Source organism: Myotis davidii, unplaced genomic scaffold (assembly GCF_000327345.1).
Source record: "Myotis davidii unplaced genomic scaffold, ASM32734v1 scaffold428, whole genome shotgun sequence".
In the NCBI taxonomy this organism is placed as follows: domain Eukaryota; kingdom Metazoa; phylum Chordata; class Mammalia; order Chiroptera; family Vespertilionidae; genus Myotis; species Myotis davidii.
Window position 1 is genome coordinate 3,356,273 of NW_006299834.1, and position 8,955 is coordinate 3,365,227.

The following is an 8,955-nucleotide window of genomic DNA, read 5'->3' on the forward strand; positions in this document are numbered from 1 at the left end:
GAAAGGATAGTAACGGTGGGAAAAATAGAAGCAGGAAAAGAGGAAGACCAGGTCTGAGATGGATTGACTTCATAAAAGAAGCCATAGGCATGAGTCTACTGGGGCTGAGCAGGGCTGTGAGGACAGAACCTTGTGGGCATCCATCACTCATTAATAGGGCTGCCAAAAGTTGGAGCCAACTCAACGGCATGTAAGGTATATAACACACACACATGTTTATTGAGCCTGTGGCCCTTTTCATAAGGTACAAAGGCTAAACAGATAAAGAAACCACTTCTGCCTTCAGGGATCTCAGTCTAGCGGAGGTGACCAACAGGTAAACAGATAATCACAGTGCAGGTGGTTTGAGGCACATGGGAGGGACAGAGAATTCAATCTTGGATGGACAGGGATGGCTTCCTAGAAGAAGTGATATTTACAAGGAGAGCTAAAGGATGCATTGTGGTTAGCTACGCAAGAGACGAAAAATGTGGTGACCTGCCACATTTGCTCTCTGGGAACAGGGAGCAGATAGGAATAGCCAGGAGTGACCAAAGCTGTTTCCTATCACCTTTGTCTTTGAGGGCCTTCAGCTATCTGTTCACTCCACGTCATTTATTTCCCTCCCCAGGAGAAAGCAGGCAGGTGGAAACCCTGTCATGTTTGCCCATTTGAGAATAAGAAAATAATTTTCAGGTTAAGATTGCTGGGTGTGTTTTGTTTCTGATCATAAAAGTAACATTGAGTAAAGATTTCAGACAATACAGAAAGTTTTACAGTAGAAAATAAAAGCTCCCCCAAATCCCACTACTAAAACCAAACACCGGTAAGGAAAATATCCTCCCAGACTCTTTTATGAATACATCCACACATACATTTCTTCCAACATTGGGATGTGGTTTTAGGGTCTTGTCTGCACTCTGAGAACTCTCATTGCTCAGAGCTGCAGTTCTGGAAGGAACCTCTCCTCACTTTCTATACTTATGTGAAGGAAGCCAATATCAACCAAATATTTATCGCAGAGGATGATGGGTTTCAAATTCTGTCGTAGCAAATGATAAAGTACCACCTGTTACAGGACTTTGGGGCTTGCTGGGCCTAGTGCGGAAACAATGAATGGCAGGAGGAAGAGGGAGGGGAGGGGCTGCTGTGCTTACTGCTCTAGGGCTTACTGGCATGCTTTGGTGGCTGTAGAGCAAGCATGTCAAACTCGAGGCCCGCGGGCCGCATACCTCATTTATTTGGCCTGTGGTAGCCTTTGAGTTTGACATGCTTGCTGTAGAGTCAATCCATGCCTAGAAAAAGGCAGCCCAGGTCAGAGAATGACATGCTAGGGTGTTCTTCTCTGCTCTCTTTTTTCATTTCTTCTCTGCAAGTTACTTGGGGGTGGGGGGATGGGGGGAGGATTGTTGTTTGTTTGTTTCAACCCACCGGGCTTTGAGAGTGAAAAGACTCAGCTAGCCCCTCACAGCTGTATGCAGGCCAGGTACAGTATGTTCTTGGAGTGCTATACTATTCTTAGAGCTCTATATGTGTTGTTCTATGCAGCTGGCTTTTGGCTGGAGGGAAAGGCAGATTTAATGAGTGATAGCTGCCTTGGCTGGCTACCAAAAGTGCTCTGAGCCATTCCAAGCAATAGGCCTTCCTTTTTTCCCTTGAGAGAGTGTTCTGTGATCCCCGAGCACATTGCATTGGCCTGGATAAAATCCAGTGCAACAGGAACTTCTGCGAATGATTCTGCATTGACCCACAAGCCTGGGGTGGCCCTAGCCAGCTGGATGTGCGCCAGCTCTGGTTTCTGTGGTTCAGGAAAACTCCCGCTACCCTCCGCACTGGCCTCTCATTGCTATGAGACACTTGGAAGTGTTTGTAAGCATTCTTCAATTCTCCGAACTGATAAACATGGGAAGATCCCTGCAAAGTAACCTAATCCAAAAAGACAAGAAGAACCGGGGACAGCTGATACTGCTCACTGGGGCAGTGGGTGTGGCCACAGCCAAGGCCAGGAGCAGTGGGGGAGGGAAGCTTTCTTCTGGGCGCTGATTATAGCGGACATGCTCGTAAGCGTTCATTACATGTCTGGTAGCATTTATTGCGCAACAAAGTCCTTGTGGCCGACGCGGAGCCACTTCTAAGTCACCTCTCATTTCTTAAGACCACACTTCCTGAAAAGCTCCGGGTGAAGCAGCAAATGCTGAACCCTTCCTGTGTGCTGGCCAATGCTAGACCCACAGGAGGCTCACGGGAGAACCAGGAGCTGTGGCTGTGAATACGAGCCACCCTTTCGTGAACACTTGCTGTGCGTCAGACGCCGTGGGAAACTGAGGCACTGGAGGGCTGACTAACTTGCCCCAGGTATTACCCCTTGCAGTTACCCAGGTAGCCTGGCTCTAAGAGACAGCTCTTCTCCATGCTGCTCTGGTGCCCTGGGATGTCTGCCTGAAGAAAGCCGCAGGGCTGTTGGGGAGACAGCCATCCTCCCAGTGGACATAGCCTTTATGAGCCCAACCCCTGCTCCTTGCCCGGCAGGCTCAGGGCAAGACGTGCACCTCTTCTTGGCTGAATTACTTCATCTGATGGTCCTTCCTCCACTTCCCAATTGAGAGCTGGCTCTCCTGCCACTCCCATCAAAATAACGGTCTTCCTACCTACCTTCCTTCCTTCTTTCCTTCCTTTCTCCCTCCATTTCCTTTTCTTTGCTTTAAAATAGTGACCTGTGGCCATCTCCACCCCATTGATGCTCTCTCATCCTTTCAACCTGGCTTCTAGCCCTAACTCTCCACTAAAATCCATTTCTCTAAGCACATCTATGACCTCTTGGTGGCCAAGACGTTCTCAGCCCTTGTTTCCATGGCTTCATCACTGTTTTACTCTGAGAATCTTCTCTTGACTTCCCAAAATAGCCAGCTTCCCTCCTACCTCTACAACTGCTCATGCCCTTTTTCGTACCACCCCTTTCTCTTAGCTCCTTCAAAGGAGTCTGTTGGCTCTTCTCTCCTTATGTCACCTTCTGCGGGGGGTGGGGGAGGAGGAAGAAGGATGGAGTGGGGAGGGTAGAGAGCCGCTGGGTCATTATCCTACCTTCACCTCTAAGATTGTGATTGTCGTCTCTCCATCTTCAGCCTTCCTTCGGCAGCCTGCTTGCCGTATGACCTTGTGTAAGTCACATAAACTGTCTGAGCTTCCGTTTCCTCATTTCCAAAATGGACATATTTATTATTGTAGACTCTAAGATAATGATAACGCTTAAAATGTGTAAGCACATACTATGCTGGGCAGGACCAGCGACATAATTTGTGGCCATGCAAAGTGAAAGCATGGGCTTCCTTCTTCCAACATTTTTCAGAATTTCAAGACAGCAATAGCAGAGCATTAAACCAGATGTGGGCCCCTTTGCCTTCTGAGCACGGGCCTCTGACACTGCGAAGGTTGCATGCCCATGGAGCCAGGCACAGTTCTAAGAACTATATATGTACTAGAGGCCCGGTGCACGGATTCGTGCATGGGTGGGGTCCCTCAGCCTGGCCTGCAATCCAGGACCCCTCCCGCTCATCCCAGCCTCGCTGCACCTGCTGCTGCAGCCTGCTGCCACCTGCTGCCACCTGCCGCCACTGGGCGCTCCCGCTGTAGCAGGAGAGGCTCCCACTGCCACAGCTGTGCTCTCCAGCCATGAGCCCGGCTTCTGGCGCTCCCGCTGTGGGAGTGCACTGACCACCAGGGGCCAGCTCCTGTGTTGAGCGTCTGCCTTCTGGTGGTCAGTGCGTGTCATAGTGACTGGTCATTCCGGTCGTTCCGGTCTTTCTGTTTGACCGGTCCTAACGGTTGCTTGGGCTTTTCTATATATAAATTAGCTTATTCAATCCTTATAACAATTTTATGAGGCAGATACAGATGAGGAAACCAAAGCAGAGAGGGGTTAAGTAACTGTCCAAGGTCACAGTTTTTAATTGGTGGAGTGGAGGAAAATACCACCTGTCCGGTGGGCATTGTTGTGAGATCCACACAGGGAAGGGCAGGTGCCTCCCCGGGAACCCTCAGGAGGACCCTCTGATGGCCCTTCTGCTGGGCCACGTCCGCTCGGTTCTCCATGAGTTCGCATGTGCAATTTCTGCTGCCCAGGATACCCCTTCCTCCTTCCCTGGGTCTGAGTCTACACTTTCTTCAGAGCTCAGTCCTAGCCCCTCCTCCTCTCAGGGGCTCCTGAAGCAGAGAAGCCTGGCTGACATCTCTCTTCCCCAGAGGTCCTTTCAGTATCCGTGTGGAGTCAGACCCACCCCCAGCCTGGCCATGGGGATTACGCATAACCTTCAGAGTTTACCTTCAAGACTCACTGATAACCAATCCTACAAGGCTGGTGCGAACATGTTTAAAACCCTTTCTCCACAACATTACAATAGCTTGTGATAGCCTATCTCACCCACCAGGTCAGGAGGCCTTGAGGGAAGATACTGTATCTGAATCTTCACTCTCTCTTTAATGTTTACAATTCTCTTAAAAATTCTTTCTGGGCTCTGGGCCTTTCCCTAGAAAGTCTTGCCTCATCCTCCCTTCCCCCATTCATTCCTCAGGTATCAGCTCAGAGATCACCTCCTCCTCCAGGTGGAGTTTAGTGCCTTTTCTGGGCTTCCACACTCCCTCTACTCCCCCATTGGAACACTGCCTCCCTGGGTCCATATTCTTAACCAGGTTATGAATATCCTGAGGGTAGAGATGGGGTCTGTTTTATTACAGTTCCTGGGACACAGTAAGTTCTCAATGTTTGTTTAAACCAACCAATGAATGCATAAAAGTAAATGCTAAATGTTGGTTAAAACTCCGGGCTTTTTATGGCCCTCAGGACAGGGCTGGGCACCTAATGGATACTTACGTAAACTTATGGAACGGGTGAAAACCAAGGACAACTCCAGAATTTCTAAGAGGCAGCAATCTGGTAGCAGGAGGAAGGATGGGGGGTCCCTCTGGACTGAACAATGAGAAATCAAGGATCCCCAGTTGTGACAGTTGGGAGTTAGGGCTGGGAGTGTGGAGGAAAGGTGTCCTGGGCTAGGGGTCGGCAAACCAGGCCTCAGGGGCCAAATCCAGCCACTGTCTGTTTTGGCATGGCCTGTGAGCTAAGAATATTTTTATGTTGTTAATGGTTGAAAAAAAAATGAAAGGAATCGGGCCATTCTGTGACATGTGCAAATTATAATGAAAGTCATATTTCAGTGTCTGCGGTGTCACTGGAACGCGGCTGCACTCACTCATTTAGTATATACTGTGGTTGTTTAGTGCTTCAGCAGCAGTAGTTGTGACATACCTTGCGTGTCTGCAAAACCTGGAGTAGTTATCATCTGGCCCTTTAAGGAAAAGTTTGCCCACCCCTGGCTTCTGCCATCTGACGTCTCTTACCAGGAGGAGGAAGGCGCTATGCTGCCAGCTGGCCACAAGGTGTCAGCATTTCACCACAGTGGCTTCGGCCCCATAGGCTCCTCTAGGAAACCACAGCCCTGAGCGGGCCCTTGAGCTCCGCCCAGTCTGGCTGGAGCCTGCAGGGAGGGCACAGAACTGGTTTGGGAGGTGCAGGTGGCAGGCTTTTCCGGATGCGCTGTTTCTTTGGTTTTGGTTTAATTTGTACTTTATATATGAAGGATTCTCCAAACAGACTAAAGTTGTTAATTTCACCCAAAGCTATAAATCAGGGGTCCTCAAACTACGGCCCGCGGGCCACATGCAAATACAAATATTGTATTTGTTCCCGTTTTGTTTTTGTTTTTTACTTCAAAATAAGATATGTGCAGCGTGCATAGGCATTTGTTCATAGTTTTTTTTAAAAACTATAGTCTGGCCCTCCAACGGTCTGAGGGACAGTGAACTGGCCCCCTGTTTAAAAAATTTGAGGACCCCTGCTAAAAATCAAGAACAATTGTGGGACTTTTGCACGACCAGGTAAGACTGTAGTCCTCTTCCACGACTGCAACCAACACACGCACGGAGCTGAAGGTGGGGGTGGGTGTGCACGAGGCTTGACCTGGCATCTCTGGCATGTTTTCTCCATCACCTTTCAAAACCTGGGCCTGGGAACTTCCTCCAGGTGGGCAGGGATGCAGCCCCGTGTGCCAACAACTCAACATGAGAGTGGCAGGTATACAGGGAGGGAGCAGGGGAGAGAAGCCAGGGAGAATGTCCCAACAGGGCACTGATCAAGGCCCCTATACAACACATCCCCCAAAGCGCCGCGGGTTACTGAGCCCCTCCCACACGCCAGCCCCTGTGCTGAGAGCCTTACTCCCCAGAGCCTGCCCGTTCTGAAGCCCATCCTCTCGCCATCACGTGCCTCAGCTAAGATCACAGCCAGCAGCCTATCCATCCCCCTTAACTCGGCCAGTGGCACAATGGCCTTCCTTGCTCACCGTGCCTCCCCAGGCCCACTGCCCCATAAACAGCCATTGAACGAACAGACGACTAATACTGCAGTGAAGTGCCTTTCCTTGTTCAATCACCCCACTTCCAGGGAGTCCAAGCGGCGCGCAGGAAAGGAGACTCCCGAGGCCGGGTCTTGCTCTGAGCACAGGATGGCCCTTTCCCTGCGTGGGGCCCCGCGGACCGTGGCCTCTCTGGGCACACTGCCTGCCCTTGTCTTTCCCACACACTTGCTGGCTTCTGTGGCAGGTCCTCGCTGGTCTCCTTGGACGTGGACATCTGTTCCTGCAGGTAATTTTGAGAGGCTGCGGACAATGCCTAACTTTAGCCACTTTTCTGATGAGAACTTGTCTCCAGCAGGCTGTCACTCGGAGAGGCCACATGCCAGGGCTCTAAGAGGGCCTGGACAATCAGATTCTAGCTCTTCCCGTAACCCACGGGGTGACTTTGGACCAATTCCCTCCCTTCCAGGCCCGTCCCTTTCTCCCCTGCTTTGGTGTTGGCCTTTGGAAAGGAAATGTGCAGAGAGGATCATCCCTGGGCAGCCCCAGACCTGGGCCCACCCGGTGTGGAGAGGTAGGGAGATGGAGACTGTCCACGAAGGACGCAGACTGAAAGGAGAACCTTCCTGGAGGAATCGGTTGGAGGAGGAGGGACTCCTGATAAACCCAGTCCTTAAGCCACTAAACAGCAGCGAGTAGAATCCTGTTTGCCTGCTTCCCACAGAGTCCCAGCCGTGGGGAACTGACCGAAAGGTCCGGATCAGTTCCAGAGGCCCCAACACCCCCCGCGTCAGTCAGCCTGGCTTATTCGATCAGGCGACTGCCACGTTTCCAATCATTTACCAAATACGTGTTAAGCAGATACAGCTCTTCAGGCTCGGGAGCCCCCAGGATGGAATGGGTACGTACTGTGCCAGGTGGCAGCACGTGCTGCCGGAGCGGGTGCCCGGGAGCAGGGCCTTCCTCAGGTCACAGCTGGGAAGGCGAAAGTCCGCGGGGGAGGGGAGGGTGTTCTGGTCATTCTAATTTTCCTCGGCCTCCTGGCTCCTGGCTGACGCAGCCTAGGAGCGCTCTGGCATCTGTGCCTGCCGCCTCCTGACCTTCTCTGGGTCCTCCCAACCTTGGTCTGGTCCCGCCTGGAGGGCCTGCTCTGCACCGAGGCTCCTGCCACTGAAACAGCCATGCAGAGGTCCACAGTGACAGCTGCGGGGGCCTCCAGGCGAGGTGATTGACTGTGGTGCACAGCGGACGACAAGCTATGTCCACGGCACACGGCGGGGCGAATTAGCTGCGGGGAGGCCTCTGTGGATGTTTGCTGAGTGCGGTCCTGACGCTCCAGGTGGCAAAGGTCTTTGAAGACTTAATTAATTTACCAATCTTGAGATAAAATTATCCATGCTTACCTGGGTAGGCCCTAAATCCCATCACAAGTGTCCTCATACAAGAAAGGCAGAGGAGATTTGTGGCACGGAGAAGCCCACATGAAGACAGAGACAGAGCCTGAGGTGATGCATCTGCAAGACAAAGCGTCAAGGATTGCTGGCAGGCAAGGCCTGCCCCGATGGGCGTGGCAGGCTCTCTGCTCTCAGCCCCCCTGGCTGCCTTCAGAGGTGGGGACACTGCTGGGCCCACACAGGTATGTCCGATGATGCTCTCCACGCAGGACTTAACTGAGACTGAAGGAAGGGGAACAGATTGGGAGGAGACGCGATGGCACGCGGAGTGGAGTAAGGCAGATGTGCGCGTAAACACACCTGCTCCAGGGAGACCAGGCGGGGTAGAGCTAACAAGGTAACTAGAACAATGATGGAAGATGCTATTATGTCAGTCACAGAAAGCACAGTCGTTGACAAGTCAGCCAACCACTCTGGGCCAAAGCACAGTTTTAGGAGGGACGCACATGCAAACACTCCGGGGACTTCAGGGCTGCAAGGCAGAGCTGGCCTGCTCCTCTGGGGCAATTGGAGCCCTTCTATCCCTACCCCACCCCCAACCCCACCCCCAAGGACATTTGGCAACATCTGGAGACATTTTTGGTTGTCTTATCTCGAGGGGTGCTACTGGCATGTGGAGGCCAGAGGTGCTGCTAACATCCTTAATGTGTAGGACTGCCCTTCCCCCGACAAAATTGTGTGGCTCCCAAGTGTCACTGGTGTTGCAGGTGAGAAACCTGAAGCTAGAGAGGCAAGCTCATGTGATGTGGGATTTGGACAGAAACGTGCAATGCTGGGGTCCAACCCCAGCAGGTCCAGGGGTCCCCAAAGGTGTGGACGGAGTCGGTGAAGAAGGAATGACACGGAGACAGCGTGCAGTTGATCAGCAGCCCAGTCAGGTTCTCTAGCCACAATCTCCAGCCAAGTTCTGTGTCCATGTTCTCTTGCTAGGTTCTCCAGCCACATTATCCAGGTTCTCCAGCCAGGTTCTGTAGCCATGTTCTCTCGCTAGGTTCTCCGGCCAGGTTCAGTCGCCAGGTTCTGTAGCCGGCTTCTGCAGCCAGGTTCTGTCTAGGTTCTCCAACCAAGTTCTGTAGCCAGGTTCTGTCCAGCATCTTTTGCCATGTTCTGTCTCTAGG